Here is a 17239-nt window from a genome sequence, read left to right on the forward strand (position 1 = left end):
GCTGTGGGGCAGCTCGGGGCAGCCGCCCTCGGCCCCGCCGGAGCACAGGGACCGGGGCTCCCCTCCCGTCCCAGCTCCCCGCGCCCAGCCGCAGCAGAGCGAGGGGAGGGAGGTTCGTGTCGAGTTTGTGATGTTTTTTCCGGGATCTTTGCCCAGTTCCACCTTTCTCTGAAGTGTTTTCAACCCTCGGGGTCTGGCCTGACCGAGAACCTCCCGCGCCCTGGGGGCGTCACCCCCACCCCCGTCCCGTTCCCTCCCTACTTTGCTCCCTTGACAATCAGTGGCTCCTTCCCAGGGACTGCAGCACGTGGTTGAGACGTCTATTTCGTTTTTTCAATATTCCTTTTTTTGTGCTGTATGGTGATGCGTTATTGTATATTCCACAATAAGACAAAAAAAATATATAAAAAAATGATAATAATAATAATTACCATGAGAAATTCTTATGAGTTTTGTTTGGAAACTCTTTCACTATATTTGTTGTAAAGAGGTTTACTATTAAAAAGAAAAAAAAAATACACGTTTCTGATAATTTTCCACGCCTCTGGCTCTTTCTTTCCTGCTCTCTGCGGGGCGGGGTGCAGCAGGGTGTCACTCCGGGCTCCAGCTCCTGCTGGGGTGGGGCTGTCACCTGTGGGACACCGGGGCAGCGGGACACAGCTGGAGCAGCTGCAGGAGCGGGGCTGACCCCGCTGCCCTGCCCGGGGCTTCTCCCTCTCCAGTCCCTGTCCCGTGTCTGGGAAGGACCAGGACACCCCTGGCTCGGGGGAGAGGCTGCCCCAAGGCAGAGTGGTGGCTCCCCTGGGATGCTCTTGGCTCCCCTGGGATGCTCTTGGATTCCCCGGGATGCTCTTGGCTCCCCTGGGATGCTCTTGGATTCCCCGGGATGCCCTTGGCTCCCCTGGGATTCTCTTGGGTCCCCTGGGATGCTCCTAGATGACCTTTGATGCTTTTGGATGACGTTTGATGTTCTTGGCTCTCCTGGGATGTTCTTGGCTCCCCTGGGATGTTCTTGGATTCCCTGGGCTGCTTTTGGGTCCCCTGGGATGCTCCTAGATTACTTTTGTTCCTCTTGGATGACCTTTGATGCTCTTGGCTCCCCTGGGATGCCCTTGGATTCCCTGAGATGCTCTTGGCTCCCCTGAGCTGCTCTTGGCTCCCCTGGGATGCCCTTGGCTCCCCTGGGGTGCTCCTGGAGGAGATGGTGATTCCCACCACCCAGTTTTGGGTTTCAGCCCCTCGTGCTGGCGTGGACACCCCAGAACACCCCAAGACACCCCATGCTGAGGCTCCCACAGGCCCGTGCAGCCTCCCTGCGAGTCAGGCACTGCTGTTCCGGCCCAAAGCTCTCCCTGGAGGGGTTGGACCATCCCCTGGTGCCCACTGAGAACCGCGGGGGCTGAGCTTTGGGCCGGGCTCTCCCTCCAGCTGGGGGTGGATTTCTGTGGGGCTTCCAGTGGGCATGGCAGAGGTGTCCTGAGGACGTGGCTTTGGGGTGGGGTTGCACAGCCTGGCTGGGCACCTCTGGATTCAGGATATCCCTGGGAATGCTGCGAGGTTGGGACCTGCAGCAGGACCCTCACCCCCAGTCCTGGATTCAGTTTTGGGCCCCTCGTGACAAGGAAATCACCGAGGGGCTGGAGAGTGTCCAGAGGAGGGAACAGAGCTGGGGAAGGGGCTGGAGCACCAGCAGTGCCTGGGAGAGCTGGGGGGCTCAGCCTGGAGCAGAGGAGCTCGGGGGGCTCCGTGGCTTGAACAGCTCCTGCCAGGAGGGGACAGCCGGGTGAGGGCTGGGCGCTGCTCCCAGGGGTAAGGAACAGGACCGGAGGAAAAGGCCTCAAGCTGCAGCAGGGCAGCTCTAGGTGGGATGGCAGGAGAATTCCGTCATGGAAAGGGCAGTCAGGCACCGGCGCCGAGTTCCCAGCGCCGCTCCTGAAGGGATGTGACAGACGCTGGGATGTGGCACTTGGGCACTTGCTGTACTGGTGGCCTGGGCAGTGCTGGGGGAGCAGCTGGGCTCGAGGGCCTCAGACTTCCAGCCCTAAAAACTCCGTGGGTCTGTGACGGCAGCTAAGCCAGGCCGGGAGGTTCCCGCAGCAAAAATCACATTATCAGTGCAAAAGGGGTGCGGGGCAGGGGAGATGCCCCTCCCCGGCTGCACCCGGGGCTTTGTTTCATTTAACGCCCCCAAAGCCGGGTTTGTCCCGGAGCCCCCAAAGCCGGGTTTGTCCCAGTTTGGGGCCGGGTTTGTCCCAGTGTTCCCAAAACCAGGTTTGTCCTGGTACCGGGACTGGGTTTGTCCTGGAACCCCCAAAGCCGGGTTTGTCCCAGTTTGGGGCCGGGTTTGTCCCGGTGCCGGGGCTGGGTTTGAGGTTCGGATTCGGGTTCGGGTTTGGGTTCGGGGTTCGGGTTTGGGTTTGGGGTTTGGGTTTGGGTTCGGGTTCGGGTTCAGGTTCGGGTTTGGGTTTGGGGTTCGGGTTCGGGTTCGGGTTCGGGTTTGGGGTTCGGGTTCGGGTTCGGAGTTCGGGGTTCGGGTTTGGGTTTGGGGTTTGGGTTTGGGTTCGGGTTCGGGTTCAGGTTCGGGTTTGGGTTTGGGGTTCGGGTTCGGGTTCGGGTTCGGGTTTGGGGTTCGGGTTCGGGTTCGGAGTTCGGGGTTCGGGTTCGGGTTTGGGGTTCGGGTTCGGGTTCGGGGTTCGGGTTCGGGTTCGGGTTCGGGTTCGGGTTCGGGTTCGGGTTCGGGTTCGGGTTTGGGTTCGGGTTTGGGGTTCGGGGTTCGGGTTCGGGTTCGGGGTTCGGGTTCGGGTTCGGGTTCGGGTTCGGGTTCGGGTTCGGGTTTGGGGTTCGGGTTCGGGTTCGGGTTCGGGTTCGGGTTCGGGTTTGGGGTTCGGGTTCGGGTTCGGGTTCGGGTTCGGGTTCGGGTTCGGGTTCGGGGTTCGGGTTTGGGTTTGGGGTTTGGGTTCGGGTTCGGGGTTCGGGTTCGGGTTCGGGTTCGGGTTCGGGTTTGGGTTCGGGTTCGGGGTTCGGGGTTCGGGTTCGGGTTCGGGGTTCGGGTTCGGGTTCGGGTTCGGGTTCGGGTTCGGGTTCGGGTTTGGGGTTCGGGTTCGGGTTCGGGTTCGGGTTCGGGTTCGGGTTCGGGTTCGGGTTTGGGGTTCGGGTTTGGGTTTGGGGTTTGGGTTCGGGTTCGGGGTTCGGGTTCGGGTTCGGGTTCGGGTTCGGGTTCGGGTTCGGGTTCGGGTTCGGGTTTGGGGTTCGGGTTTGGGTTTGGGTTCGGATTCGGATTCGGGGTTTGGGTTCGGGTTCGAGGTTCGGGTTCGGGGTTCGGGTTCAGGTTTGGGTTCGGGTTCGGGTTCGGGTTCGGGTTTGGGGTTCGGGTTTGGGTTTGGGGTTTGGGTTCGGGTTCGGGTTCGGGTTCGGGTTTGGGGTTTGGGTTCGGGTTCGGGTTCGAGGTTCGGGTTCGGGTTCGGGGTTCGGGTTCGGGTTTGGGTTCGGGTTCGGGTTCGGGTTCGGGCTCGGGTTCGGGGTCGCTGGTGGGAGGGGGGGTGCGTTTCGGTGCAGCGGCCGCCAGGTGGCGGCAGAGCGCCGCGGCGATGATTGACAGCTGTCAATCACGGCATCCGAGGGGCTGGAAATGGGGGTTCGAGGGGTGCGAGGCTTTGGGCCACGACGGAATCTGTGCTGTTTAAACGATTCCGAGATGGTAGAGAAGTCTCTGAGCCCTGCGGCCGGAGCAGAAGTGGTAAATCCTCTGTGCTGGTTTTCAAGGTTGTTTATTCTTATGCATATAAAAATATTTGTATATATATTCTTATAGGTATCCGAATAAACTTATCTGTAACATGTTCTGCTGTCCTGCCCAGCTCTGTCCTGCAGGGCAGCGTGTGGGGCTCTGCCCTCAGTGGGATGTTACAAACATTAAATACCAGAAACTCCCTTTGCTATATTTACAATAATATGCCAGTATTTATCATTTATATATATATTGAACAGTGTCCCCAGCCTAAAACAACAGAAAAATGCCAACACCACAGTGAGACATGGAGGGCATGAAGAAGGAGAAAAAGGACAAGACACACCCAATTTCCTCCATTTTGTCCCCTTTGGACCCCTAATCTAGAATCCTAAAATTTTACTTTTGCACCCGTGCCACACTAATTATTGCTTATATCAAACACTCAGAGTTGGTAATTCATCCTGTAAGATTGAAAACTCTTTTCCATGGACAGAGATCACAGCCAGTGTCTCTGGGGGCTCTGTCCAGGGGGGTCTGACCCCTGCCAGGGTCCCAGGGCAGCCAGAGGGAATTCCTGGATTCCCACAGGGCCCTGCCAGGCTGCAGCATGGGCCGGTTCGGGTCCCCCTGGGGAGTTTCTGTGGTTTTTGTCTCGGGTGCTTCGGGGCTGGGGAGCTCCTCAGTCGGGAGTGAATTCCTTGGGGATGAGGAAGGCCACGGAGCTGGATGGGCACCGGCAGCCCGGAAAGGCAGAGCTGCCCTGCCCTGCCCTGCCCTGCCCTGCCCTGCCCTGCCCTGCCCTGCCCTGCTCTGCCCTGCCCTGCCCTGCCCTGCCCTGCCCTGCCCTGCCCTGCCCTGCCCTGCTCTGCCCTGCCCTGCCCTGCCCTGCCCTGCCCTGCTCTGCCCTGCTCTGCTCTGCCCTGCCCTGCCCTGCTCTGCTCTGCCCTGCTCTGCTCTGCTCTGCCCTGCCCTGCTCTGCTCTGCTCTGCCCTGCCCTGCTCTGCTCTGCCCTGCCCTGCTCTGCCCTGCCCTGCCCTGCCCTGCTCTGCCCTGCCCTGCTCAGCTCTGCTCTGCCCTGCTCTGCCCTGCCCTGCTCTGCCCTGCCCTGCCCTGCTCTGCTCTGCTCTGCTCTGCCCTGCCCTGCCCTGCTCTGCCCTGCCCTGCCCTGCTCTGCCCTGCCCTGCTCTGCCCTGCTCTGCCCTGCCCTGCTCTGCCCTGCCCTGCCCTGCTCTGCTCTGCCCTGCTCTGCCCTGCTCTGCTCTGCCCTGCTCTGCTCTGCTCTGCCCTGCTCTGCCCTGCCCTGCTCTGCCCTGCCCTGCTCTGCTCTGCCCTGCTCTGCCCTGCCCTGCTCTGCCCTGCTCTGCCCTGCCCTGCTCTGCCCTGCCCTGCTCTGCTCTGCTCTGCTCTGCTCTGCTCTGCTCTGCCCTGCCCTGCCCTGCTCTGCTCTGCCCTGCTCTGCTCTGCCCTGCCCTGCCCTGCCCTGCCCTGCTCTGCCCTGCCCTGCTCTGCTCTGCCCTGCTCTGCCCTGCCCTGCTCTGCCCTGCTCTGCCCTGCCCTGCTCTGCCCTGCCCTGCTCTGCTCTGCTCTGCCCTGCCCTGCCCTGCTCTGCTCTGCCCTGCTCTGCTCTGCCCTGCCCTGCCCTGCCCTGCCCTGCTCTGCCCTGCCCTGCCCTGCTCTGCCCTGCTCTGCCCTGCCCTGCTCTGCTCTGCCCTGCCCTGCCCTGCCCTGCTCTGCCCTGCCCTGCCCTGCCCTGCCCTGCCCTGCCCTGCCCTGCCCTGCCCTGCTCTGCCCTGCCCTGCCCTGCTTTGCTCTGCTCTGCAGAGCTGTCCCCAGCTCGGGGTCCCCAGCACAGGGAGGACGAGGAGCTGCTGGAGCGAGTCCAGGGGGTGATTTGAGGACTCTGGAGCCCCTCTGCTCTGGAGAGGCAGGGAGAGCTGGGGGTGGTCATCTCTCTCTCCAGACATACCCCAGAGCCCCTTCCTTGCCTAAAAGGCTCTGGGCTTTGGACAAGGGTGAGGGAGGGACAGGACAAAGGGGAAAGGCTTCCCAGTGCCAGAGGGCAGGGTTAGATGGGATATTGGGAAGGAGTTCTTGAGGATGGGGAGGCCCTGGCAGAGGCTGCCCAGAGAAGCTGTGGCTGTCCCATCCCTGGAAGTGTCCAAGGCCAGGTTGGACAGGGCGTGGAGCAACCTGGGATCCTGGAAGGTGCCCTGCCCATGGCAGGGGCTGGGACAAGGTGAGCTTTATGTTCCCTCTCCACCCAAACCATCCCCTGACCCTTTGCTGACCGAGACAGTGACAGCAGCTGATTTGCAGCCTGAGTGAGTGATGCAAGGCCCTGGATCACACCTGCCTTCCCTTCGGAGGCTGCGTTCGGAGAAGCCACCACTCCCTGAGGTTGCTTTCCCAGTCCTGGGAAAGATAGTTGAAAAGTGGAATCAAAGCCAGCTAGCTCTGAGAGGCTCCTTGCAGGGCTTTGTATCCACGTGTCCTGCTGGCTGAATTCTGCCAGCCAGCCCCAAAATACTCCACAAAACATTTTTGCTGAAAATGCCGTTTGATGCAATCTGCCTTTTCCGAGGAGCAGGCTGGGAGCCGCGGGAGCCAGGCCCCTTGGACAAAGCTGCACAAAGCTCTGGCTCTTCCCTGGCCAGCTGGAGCTGGGAATGGCAACCCGAGGGTTTATGCAAAGGCACTTTTGGGAACGTGGCTGGTTGTGCTTGTCTCACGCTCCCTTTGTGCCAGAGGTGCTCTCTGGCTGCGCTGGGCAGTGGCTCTGCCCGCCAGGGATGCGGCAGCCAGGGGAAAAGGGAGAGAAAAACCAGAAAATCCTTTGCCCTGCTCACTCAGCTGGCAGCCTGGGAAGGAGCTGGAGTTTTTCTCGCCTGTGTTTCCAAGTTTCAGTGGCAGACGAGGGTGGAAGCTGCAGTTTACTTCCTCTCTGTGTATGGGGTGACCCTTGGTTAGAGCCTCTCCAGCTTCAGGTCTGATCACTCCCTGCAGCCACAAACTGCTGTCTGTGTGCTCAAAGAACAGTAGAAAAATAGAAAAGGAGTAGTAAAATAATAGTGAAAGAGTAATAAAAGAATAAAACCCCAATTTATATTTAATCATTTTTGAGATGTGGTCTCAGCTCAGGAGAAGGAGCCTGGAGTGAGTAGTTGGAGGGAATAGAGGCCATTTCAATCCCTTTTTGGCTGCATTTGGTGGGAGGAGGGTGCCTGGGAGCAGAGCACCTTTGCAGAGCACCAGGTTTCCATCCCTGGAATGCCACGCGTTGCACTGGTGTGTGCACTCGCACCCGAGACGCTCCGAAAGCTCCCGGCGGCTGCCGAGTGTGTATTCCACACCCACCCTGCTCACACTTTGAAGTAGATTTAAGCAACAACAACAAAATTATCGGCCCGGTATAAATCTTTAATCAGGACATGTTTCCCCCTCCGAGCCCGCACCGCTGTGCACAATCAGAAGGCAAATCAAAAGAAAGCAGAGTAAATTATTCATCGGGAGCTGCTCCTGCGTTCCCTGCACGGGAGGCTGGGAGGCAGAGCTCGTGTGGCTGCGCCTCCCCTCCCAGCAAGAAGTGATTTTGGGAGATGAGTGCCCTGAGCCAACCCAGTCTCACCAGTTCTCCCCATCCCAATCAGTGCACCCACCCGCCCGGGTTATTTATGGAATGTCCAGCAGACACTGAACCACACCTGAGCTGCTGTGGACAGCACACAGAGGTGTTGGGAGGCTCTAAACATTCAGGCAGAGCCACCAAAGCTGGTTGGAGAATGGGCTTTGGGAAGTGGCATCATCATAATAATAATTATCATAATCATTATTATTAATGTATGTATTTTTTAATTATTATTATTATTAGTAATTTATGGAATACCCAGCAGATACTGAACCAAACCTGAGCTGCAGTGGACAGGACAGAGGTCTTGGGAGGGTCTAAACATTCAGGCAGAGCCACCAAAGCTGGTTGGAGAATGGGCTTTGGGAAGTGGCATCATCATCATCATCATCATCATCATATCATCATCATCATCATCATCATCATCATCATCATCATCATCAATTTATATATTTTTAAATTATTACTATTATTAGTAATTTATGGAATGCCCAGCAGATACTGAACTACACCTGAGCTGCAGTGGACAGGACAGAGGTCTTGGGAGGCTCTAAACATTCAGGCAGAGCCACCAAAGCTGGTTGGAGAAAGAGCTTTGGGAAGTGGCATCATCATCATCATCATCATATCATCATCATCATATCATCATATCATCATCATCATATCATCATCATCATCATTATTATTAATTTATATATTTTAAATTATTACTATTATTATTATTATTTCTATAAACCTCACAGTATTCAGCCAAGGAATGCCCAGGCCCATCCCTGCTGTGTGTCCAGCAGCTCTTGGCTGTCAGTGGAATCAAACCCCTTTTCCTTGAGGTTTTTTCTTTAAAAAAAAAAAAAAAAATTAATTTCAGAGTCACGCTCCATGGCACAAACTGTAAAAATACATTTTAAAATGTCCAAAACAGACAGGTCGGGACCTTGCTGCTAACAATCCTCCACCCCATCCTTGAAATCTAAAGCAGTGAAGGATTTTGCAGAAAATAATGGATCATTTTCCCATTTACCCATGATTCAAGGATTAATAACTAATCCCATCAAAGGACATCTGCTTAGATTGTTCCTTGTCAGTGAAAGTAAATAGAGCCTTTTAGTCTTTAGACCTAAACTCCTCTGAGGTTATTGTGCACGGGAACCTCCTACAAGCGGCCGCTTTCTCTGCCGCCCCTGCTGTGACTAACCCTGGAGGGAGAAAGCAAACTTTGCAAGTCCCTGCACATAAAGGTTATTTGCTAGAATGGAGGAGACTTTTATGAGGGGCCGGGTAAGCTGAGACCCTCACCCTCCCCTGAGGCTGGGCTGGGCCAGGGGCTGCACCCCTTCGAGCCGCTTTGTGCCGCCTCCCGGGCGCTTTCGGGGCGGGAGCGTGGGGGCTTTGCTCTCCCTACAGCTTCTCCCCTATTTTGTGATGCTTCAGCTCAGCTCTTCTGGGGTGCAATGGGAAAACGAGGACCTGCTCGGGTCCCAAATGCCCGAGGGTGGCAGGAAAATCTGGGAGGGGGGAACGGGCTGGGGCTGCACGGGGCTGGAGAGGAGCCCTGGGGGCAGCGGGAGGGGCACCCAGGGCTGGAGGGGAGAGGACTTGGAAACGATGAGCTGCTTGTCACACGACGGCCCGTCAGGGCAGGATTGGGGTTTTCACCAGTGGGGCTCCCGAAGCTGCTTTTGGGGCGATGGAGGCATTCCCAGAGGGGTTCTGGCCGGGAGCGGCCAAGCCAAAATGTGGGGAAATTGCCCCGAATGAGAGGAGCCCTGTCCGTTCTCCTGCCCAGCAGCTGCTCTCTGTAAATATTGATGTGGAAGAAAGGGGAGATCCCTGGGGGTCACCTGGGGCAAGGCCCAGCAGATCCCAGTCCCCTTCTCTCCTTCTGGCGTGGAAATAACCACGGGTGCCCGTGCCAGGCCGTTGGAGGGATGCATGTTGTAAGCATTTCAGAACATCTAAAATTAGACTTTGCGTTTTTTCCCTCTACCAGAACACGGCTGAGTGTCTCATCCACCAACACCAGCTGTGGATTTTTTTTTTTTTTTTTCTTCTGCTCTCGCTTTGGAAAAAGCTTCCTCAGAGATACAGACAAAAAAGAAATGCTGCTCCTCCCTCTCCCTGGCACACACAAAATATGAGAGTAATTACAAACTGGGGCTCTGGGCCTCAAACCCAGACCCTGCTCTGGGCTATTGAGGGAAATCTTTCAAAACCCAAATGGAGAGCAGCCCCATCAGCCTTTTGCCATGTAGGGAAGCTGGTCCTGCTGTGCTCAGCCCTCCCAGCCCTCTGGACCTGCAGCCCTGATGCTGCTGTGATCCAGCCCCGGCTCCCGGCTCCGGCGAAGGAACAATTGCAGGCAGAGCCAGTGGGAGTTCAAAAGGAGCAATGCTGAATTAAACGATAGCAATTTCCCTTATTTTCTGCCGCTTAAAGGTGCACGCTGGGAATGTTTAAATATCCTTGTTATCCCCTTCAATACCTAGGGAACATTTTTTTAACGAGCTGGGCTGTAATCAGGCCGTGTTCGTGCCAGGCATCCCTTAGAGCAGCCGTTCTCCAAAAGAGCTGTCCAGATCGAAGCCCTTTGAGGCAGAAGAAAAGGCACCTGCTGGAAGGAGGACGCCAGGCAGCTGAGCCGGGGTAGGTGCTGGGGAGACACTTCACCCAATTTTACCAAGACAGAACAGAGCTCCCTGCCTGTACAGAAAGAAGGAATTTTGGTATTCGGTTTAGGTTTGGGGTTTGTGGTGTTTTTGCCTGGTTTAGGGTTTTGTTTCACATTGGTTTGGAGGTGAGGATAACATCACATCTGAGGCCAAAATGATCTGATAAAAGTGAATTTCCTTGTTTTCAGGCTTCAGCCCCTTTCCCCCTGAAGCTGCTGGGTTACCTGGGTGCCTTTGACGGCATCGAGCTGCTGTTCAGCCTTTTGGGGTGAACCATTAAAATACCCTGAGCTACTAAACCCTCCACCTGAGGTAGGAAGCACTTGCTGGGCAGAGCCAGGAGGAAGCCACGAGGCTTTCCAGCCCTGAGGCAAGGAGAATTTGTCTGGCTGTGGGGTCCAGGATGGAGCAAAGCGCTCCCACAGCCGGGACAGAGGCTGTGGGTGCCCAGCCCGGCTGCTGCAGGAGCCCAGGACTGAGGCTGAGGACGGGCAGGAGCTGCCAGGACAGGGCTGGCACAGCCCGGGGATGCCTTTGGAGCTTCTCTGCCGCTGTCCTTCAGCCTGCACCCACTAGCTTCCACACGCAGCTTTTGTTGGCATTTTCTTTGTCTGGAGGACGCTGAGGCGGTGGCACCAGGCAGCAGCAGAAGTGCCCAGCGAAGGCAGGAAAATGCCATCGTGGAGTGGAGCTTGGCACCAAGACAAAGACATTTATTTAGAGACCACCCAGCTCCAGAGCCTTTCCCCTTGCCCCAAACCTGCCAGCCACTCATCTGCTCAGGTAGCTGTACCCCAGATTTTGGGGTGACTGGCGCTGCTGGGAGGATCCCAAACAAAATCCTGTATTTGGGAGTGCCAGGGCAGCGGCCACACCCACGTTTAGGGCCTGTTGTGTGGGCATGGCTTACAGAAAATAACCCACGGCTTGTCTAAAGCCACCCATCCGTGGGGACGTCTCGGTGCAAATTCTTCAAAAGCCAAAAATCCTCTTTGACCCAAACGTGGCATTTCTCACGGAGCTCGTGCATCTCCCACACCTCCGAGCTGGCAGGCAAAAAAAAAAAGGGAATTTCCTTAAAAATCCCCAGCGGGGAAGCTGCAGCTGCTCCCCTCTGGGGCCCTGCACCCCACACCTCGGGGGGTGCTCCCCAGTGCCCAGCACCCCCCCTGAGGACAGGGAGCACCCTCTGCTCCTGCCCACGAGGAGAAGGGCATTTGCAGAGGGCATTTTGCCCAGGGGCATGGAGAACATCTCCCTGCAGCTTCCCTTGGCGCAGGGGGGGATGGAGCTGGTGCCTGTGTGCAGCTGGGTGCAAAAACCCCACCGGGCTCCTGCCCCTCCCGTGTGCCACGCCGGGACACGCGGAGGTGCCCACAGGTAGGGCACGCACCAGGAGGGCACACCTAGCTAGGGCACGCCCAGCTTTAGGCGCAGCTTTCTGGCCGCTTTTGGGGGTGCTGCTGCTGAATTTGCGCCCCGACTCCCGCTCTGCTGTGCGGGGCCTCTGCCTGAGTCTCATCCTGGCACGTCTTGGGCTGGGGCAGGGGTTGGGGCTGGGCACGGAGCCGCGCCCGGGGCACGGCGGTGCCCGCAAAGATCCCCCGGACAAACCGGGTGAGAGCTGTCCTCGCCTCTGCCCCGCACGCTGCAAACCCGGCCCTCCTGGGGGGGAATCGCGCCTTTGTTTGGGTTTCCTGGAGGGTTTTTTACATTTTTAATGGGTGCGGCTCCGCGCGGGGCGAGGGGCGGCGGCTCCTGCGCTGCGCGGGGCCGGGGGTGCCTCCCTCCGCCGGGACCCCCAAAATCGCCACTTCCCGAGGGGAAAATCCCCCTGGATCGTCGGAGAGTGGCCGCCCCCGCCGCCGCAGCCCGGGATTTGCCTTCCAGCAAAAACTCTCTTCAAAAAATAAGTTTAAAGCGCCCGTTCTGCGGCACTACCGCTCCTTTCCGTGCCCTGTGGCAGCGGCTGGCACTGGGAAAATAAACGTGAGATGAGATGGGCACAAAGCTCCTGAGCGGGAGGCTGCCTGCCTTCCACTGGTGGAGCCAGCAATGCAAGGAGAATTCCGAAAAAAAAGGGATCCATTTCTCTACCGCTTTGCTCCAACCCCTCCTCTTTAAAGTTCACTATCAGGGAAAATAAAGAGGCGCTTTGAGACCCAAAAAATGACCGCGCGTCCCAGCGGAAGGAAGGCAAAGGTTCCCACTTTCTTTCATTGCTACTTTGGGATAAGGAGGAGAAAAATAATAATCCACTTTTACCTTTTTTTTTTTTTATTTTTATTTTTTTAAACATAATCTGGTGGGCGAAGCCGCCGTCCTCGCTGGAGGATGGGGAGGTGATGCCAGAGAGTCTCGGGTCGGTAGTGAGGATTTCTGCAGGGAAAACGGTTCCTCTCGCTGGGCGTCAGGAGCTGCGAATTTGCCAAGAGAGGGCGAACAGAAAGGGAATTCCAAATGTTTCAATTCCCTTTCCATCCAGCGTTGTCCACGTTTCCAAACTCAAGGGAGCTTTGCAGGAACGTCGGCTGAAATCCATAATAATTAATAAAATATAATAATAATAATAATAATAATAATAATAATAATAATAATAATAATAATAATAATAATAATAATAATAATAATAAATAATAATAATAATAATAATAAAACCGGGACGGACAGAAATGGTCGGAGTAACACGCGGCTCCTCTGCCCGCGGCCGCGCAGGATCTCCATCGGTTGTGGGCATTCACAGTAAACAAATGGATTTTTCAGATAGAATATTCATGGTAATAATTTAAAAAACAATTTAAAAATCCTGTTGAGTCGGGAATTAAAGAGGAACGGGGTAGAGGAATGCAGAGAGCAGCGACCCGGACGGGGCTGGGAAAAGCGGTTGACCAGCCGAGGTGGAAAGGAAACTGCAGAAAAAGGATTTTCCCAAATATTAAAAAAATAAATAAATAAAATCAATCTTCAAAACTAGAAAGAAAGAAGGGAGGAGACACCCGCAATTCCGTTTCCAAGCCGGCTCCGGCGCTCGGGACGCTGCCGTGCCCCGGGGCCGGGCTGCTGCCACCCCCACCGCCCCATCCCTCGCGGAGGTTTTCTTCACTTATCAGTATTTTTATCCCTTAAACTAAACCACAAAACAGGGAACTGATTCCTGATTTTGAGTTCATTCTCGTTATTTCGGAGTTTGAACGGCGGGCAAAAGCGGAGAAAATGTTATTTATTAGGGGGAAAAATAAAATAATGCTCAGCAGGGAAGCAAATCGGAGCCCAACGTGGAACGGGCGTTATTTTTTAATACGCCGTGATGACAGTTCGTGGAAGGAGGGAAACAAAGTCGATTTCCAAAGCGAGGGAGAAACTTTGGGGGATGCCACCGGCGAAAACGCTCCGCTGCCCGCCGCGAGCGGCAAAATCCGCTCCTTGCGCTGCTCCTGCCGCGACCCCCCAGCTGTAATCAACACTCGGGAAATGCCAGGGACACTTTGCCCCTAATCTGCGTTTATTAAACAAAAAAAAAAAAGCCCTGCCATGCTTATCACATCGCAGGTAACAAGGAAACTCGGGATCGAGCGCGTGTGCCGGGGATGTCCGCTTTGTGGTGGGAGGTTTGACATGAATAAAATGCAAGGAGTCCGCATTTGCCTCTGAAACACTCCCTGGGGCCGGGGCTGGAGCGGTCCCAGCCCGGCAGCGGCCCCTCCGCGGGTGCCCCAATTCCCGGGATGCGGGAATTTTTGGGAGCGGGTCCTGGGCGGGCGGAGGAACCCCTCCCTCCCCTCGGGCCGAGCCGTTTATGGCAAAAAGGGAGAAAAAATTTATTGCAATTAAGGAGCACATTCGGAGCAGGCGCACGGGCCCCAGCCGCACGTGTCTGCGCCCCCGAGCGCTTCGTGCCCCCGCGGCTCGGCCGCTTTCCCTCCAAACCACCCTAATACCCTCAAATAACCCGGTTTTCCCCCGTTGCTCCCGTTCCCCCGCACGCCTCACCCCGGTTCCCACCCCCAAAGGCTGCTGCGGTTCTCTCTCCCCGCGCCTCCGTGGCTGCGGAGAGAGAGGTTGCCATATTTGCATATATGGTAATGAGCTCCTAATTGCCAGGCTCGCCGCGCTTTGCTGATCGATTTCGAGCGCTCCAGAGGTTAAGGAAGCTTGGCAATAGCGCGGCTCGCAGCTCCCCCCGAGCCCCGGAGCGCCCCGGCAGCCCCCCCGCCCATGGAGCTGGCCCCGCATTTGCATCCCAACTTTTTTTAACTCTCCCACGTACACTTTACGTATCGGCTACGTGGAGGCTCCGCGGCCGCTCCTATATATCCTTACGCCGGGCACGGCCCCCGCTCCTCCGGCGGCTCCGGGCTCGGGGCCACCGCCGAGAGCCGCGGGCGGCGGGGCCGGGGCGAGCCGGGCAGGTGAGAGCAGGGCAGGGCAGGGCAGAGAGGGCAGGGGAGCGAGGGCACAGAGCCGTGCCAGGCTGGCATGCAGGGCAGCGAAGGCAGGGCAGCGGTCCGGGCTGGCGAGCAGCGAGGGAGGCCAGCGCAGGCGGGACCCACCGGCCGCCGGGCGCAAACCCGGCCGCCCCCAGGTGGGTGAAGAAGCCGGGGTAACCCCGGCGAAAGAAGCGAGCCCCGGGGTGCCGAGCATCGCCCGCCCACCCCCGCCCCGCGCTGGCGGCCGGGCCGGGGCGCGGAGCCCCCGCGGAGCCCCCGCAGCTCCCGCGCCCCGCGCAGCCGGACAAACAATGTGAGACTTGGCGGAACAAAAGCGGCGGGGCTTGGGTTGCTGAACACGTCTGAGGCCAGACGAGCCGCGCGATTTATTGGACTCGGTGAGAAAACCATAATAAAAAAAAAAAAAGTGAGGGGGGGACGGGGGTGGAGGGGGGAGAGGACTCTCAAAGCTTCTTTATTATGGGCTGGGGGCCGCAGCGCTGCGGGGCCGGGGAAAGATGCTCCCGGAGCGGGGCCGGCTCCTGCCTGGGGCCGGGGGTGCGGGTCGGAGTTTCTCCCAGAGCCCCGGGGGCAGGGGGAACTTCCTTCCCTTTTCCATTTTCCCTTTTTCCTTTTTCCTTTTTCCATTTTCCTTTTCCCTTTTCCCTTTTCCCTTTTTCCTTTTTCCTTTTCCCTTTTTCCTTTTTCCTTTTCCCTTTTTCCTTTTTCCTTTTTCCTTTTCCCTTTTCCCTTTTCCCTTTTTCCTTTTCCCTTTTCCCTTTTCCCTTTTCCCTTTTCCCTTTTCCCTTTTCCCTTTTTCCTTTTCCCTTTTCCCTTTTCCCTTTTCCCTTTTCCCTTTTCCCTTTTCCCTTTTCCCTTTTTCCTTTTTCCTTTTCCCTTTTTCCTTTTCCCTTTTCCCTTTTCCCTTTTCCCTTTTCCCTTTTCCCTTTTCCCTTTTTCCTTTCCTCCCGTCCCGCGGCATTCCAGCAGCCGAGCTAAGAAACTTCGGGCACGGCCCAGCGCGTCCACCCCACGCCCCCGTGCTCTTCCCTGGGCCCGCGGGTGACCCAGAGCCACTTTGGGGGAGGGATTCACTTCCTTCACCTTGTGCCGGCTCCAGAATCCGATTTTAGGGTGCGGGGGTCTCCCTGCAGCCCCCCACTGTGCCCCGGGCAGGAGATGGCAGCGGCCTGGCCATTCCCGGCTCCCGTCCCCGCTCCACGCGTGTCCTCCCCGCCAGCCCACGGCGCTTTGCGCCCTGCTCCAGGGGATGCTCGCGGAGCCTCCCGTGGGGGGGAGGCGGAGGCACCCCCAAATCCTCGCTCCTGCAAGCCCGGGGGTGCTCCGGGGGTGCTCCGGGGGTCGGGCCGGCGTGGGACACGGACACCCGTGTGAGCGGGGACAGGAGGGCCCGAGTCCCCCCATCACTGGCAGGATTTTGGGAGGGGTGGGATGCGCAGAGCCGGGCCCCAAATTTGGCATAAGCGAACGCCAGCGAACGAAAGGAGCGTGGAACTAGACCCAGGGCAAAGGCTCCGCGCATCCTCCCGCGGCAGAGCTCCCGAGGGGCAGCGATCCCTCCCCACCCGCGCACCATTCCCGAAATTTCTGCCCCACCCCAGCGAGGCGGGAGCCGCTCCGTGAACACCCCTAAACCCCTAAACCCCGAGAATTCCTCCCGTGGCGTGGCCTCCCCTCCATCAGGCCGCGCAGGGCACTCACATTAAATGGGTTTAGGGGTTTTTTTAGGAGTTATTGAAACCAAATGTGATGCCCCGGCCGAAAGGCGCCTCTCGGTTGCAGCGGGCCCGAGTGTTCCAATCCTGATGGAAAATCCTGCATGGTTTTGGGTTTTCTTGGGTTTTCTTGGGGTTTTTTTTGGTTTTTTTTTTTTTTTTTAATTTTTATTTTTTTTTCCCCTGCCAATGAATCTTTAATCTTCATTTTAATTTTAATTTTTATTTTAACTTATATATTAGTTCTTATTGTCTTTTTTTGTTGTTGTTGTTGTTGTTGATGCTGATTTGTTTTGGTCTTAAAAAGCCTCATCCCCGCAGTCTGTTCTTAATTCTTTCCTCAGCGAGGGGAAGAAGCTGCACTCTAAGAGTGCGCGGGTAAAAATCAACCTGGGCTTATTCTGGGTTATTTTTCGGGTCGTATACGTGGATTCCCGTCTGCAAAAAAATCACATGGTACCCACCGGGTCAGGTCGTGCCCAGCACGGCTCCGTTTTTAGCTCCCGGAAATTAAGTTTTTATATATGCACTGGTGTGCGTGGAAGTTTTAAGGCTGGAAATCCTCAAATCTGCCGTTCAAAGGGAGATCCCGCGATTGCGGCGGCGGCTCCTTCTGCTTCCTTGCGGTTTGGATAATTTTTTTTCCTCCAGAAAGACAACGAAGCACGGAGCAGGTTTTTATTTGTCAAGACACTCAAAACACACTCGAGCATTTTCTGCAAATCGCTCGTGCCCTTCCCTAAATCCTCCCAGATCGGCCTGGTTCTAACGCGATGTTAAATAAAATTAGAAATAAAAATGCACTGTCATCGGGATAATCCCAGGGTGAATCCAAATTTGAAAGCGAAATCCCTGTCTTTGCAGCCTTTTTTCAGGATAAATCGCAAAATTCGTCGCGTTTCTTCTATTATCAAGTTTTTAAAGAAAAATTATAATTTCTGGAGGGGATTGAAATAGAAATTAAGAATTTAAAAATGTGCGTGAATTTAATAAAGAGGAGAATCAAAAGAGGGGCAAGGCGTGAGGTTGCGTCCCTAAAATCCCATTTCAGT

The 17239-nt window shown here is 56.4% G+C and overlaps 1 long non-coding RNA gene across 1 annotated transcript; it reads right to left on the reverse strand.

Annotated features, from left to right (window-relative positions):
• Window positions 1–12283: 12283 nt before the first annotated feature.
• Window positions 12284–14611, reverse strand: LOC116184480 (uncharacterized). The gene is made up of 2 exons (XR_004149239.2): window positions 14292–14611; window positions 12284–12555 (listed from the first exon to the last, which is right to left on the reverse strand). It is a non-coding gene; the product is annotated as an uncharacterized LOC116184480 (long non-coding RNA).
• Window positions 14612–17239: the final 2628 nt, after the last annotated feature.

Source organism: Lonchura striata, chromosome 33, assembly GCF_046129695.1.
Source record: "Lonchura striata isolate bLonStr1 chromosome 33, bLonStr1.mat, whole genome shotgun sequence".
Classification (NCBI taxonomy): domain Eukaryota; kingdom Metazoa; phylum Chordata; class Aves; order Passeriformes; family Estrildidae; genus Lonchura; species Lonchura striata.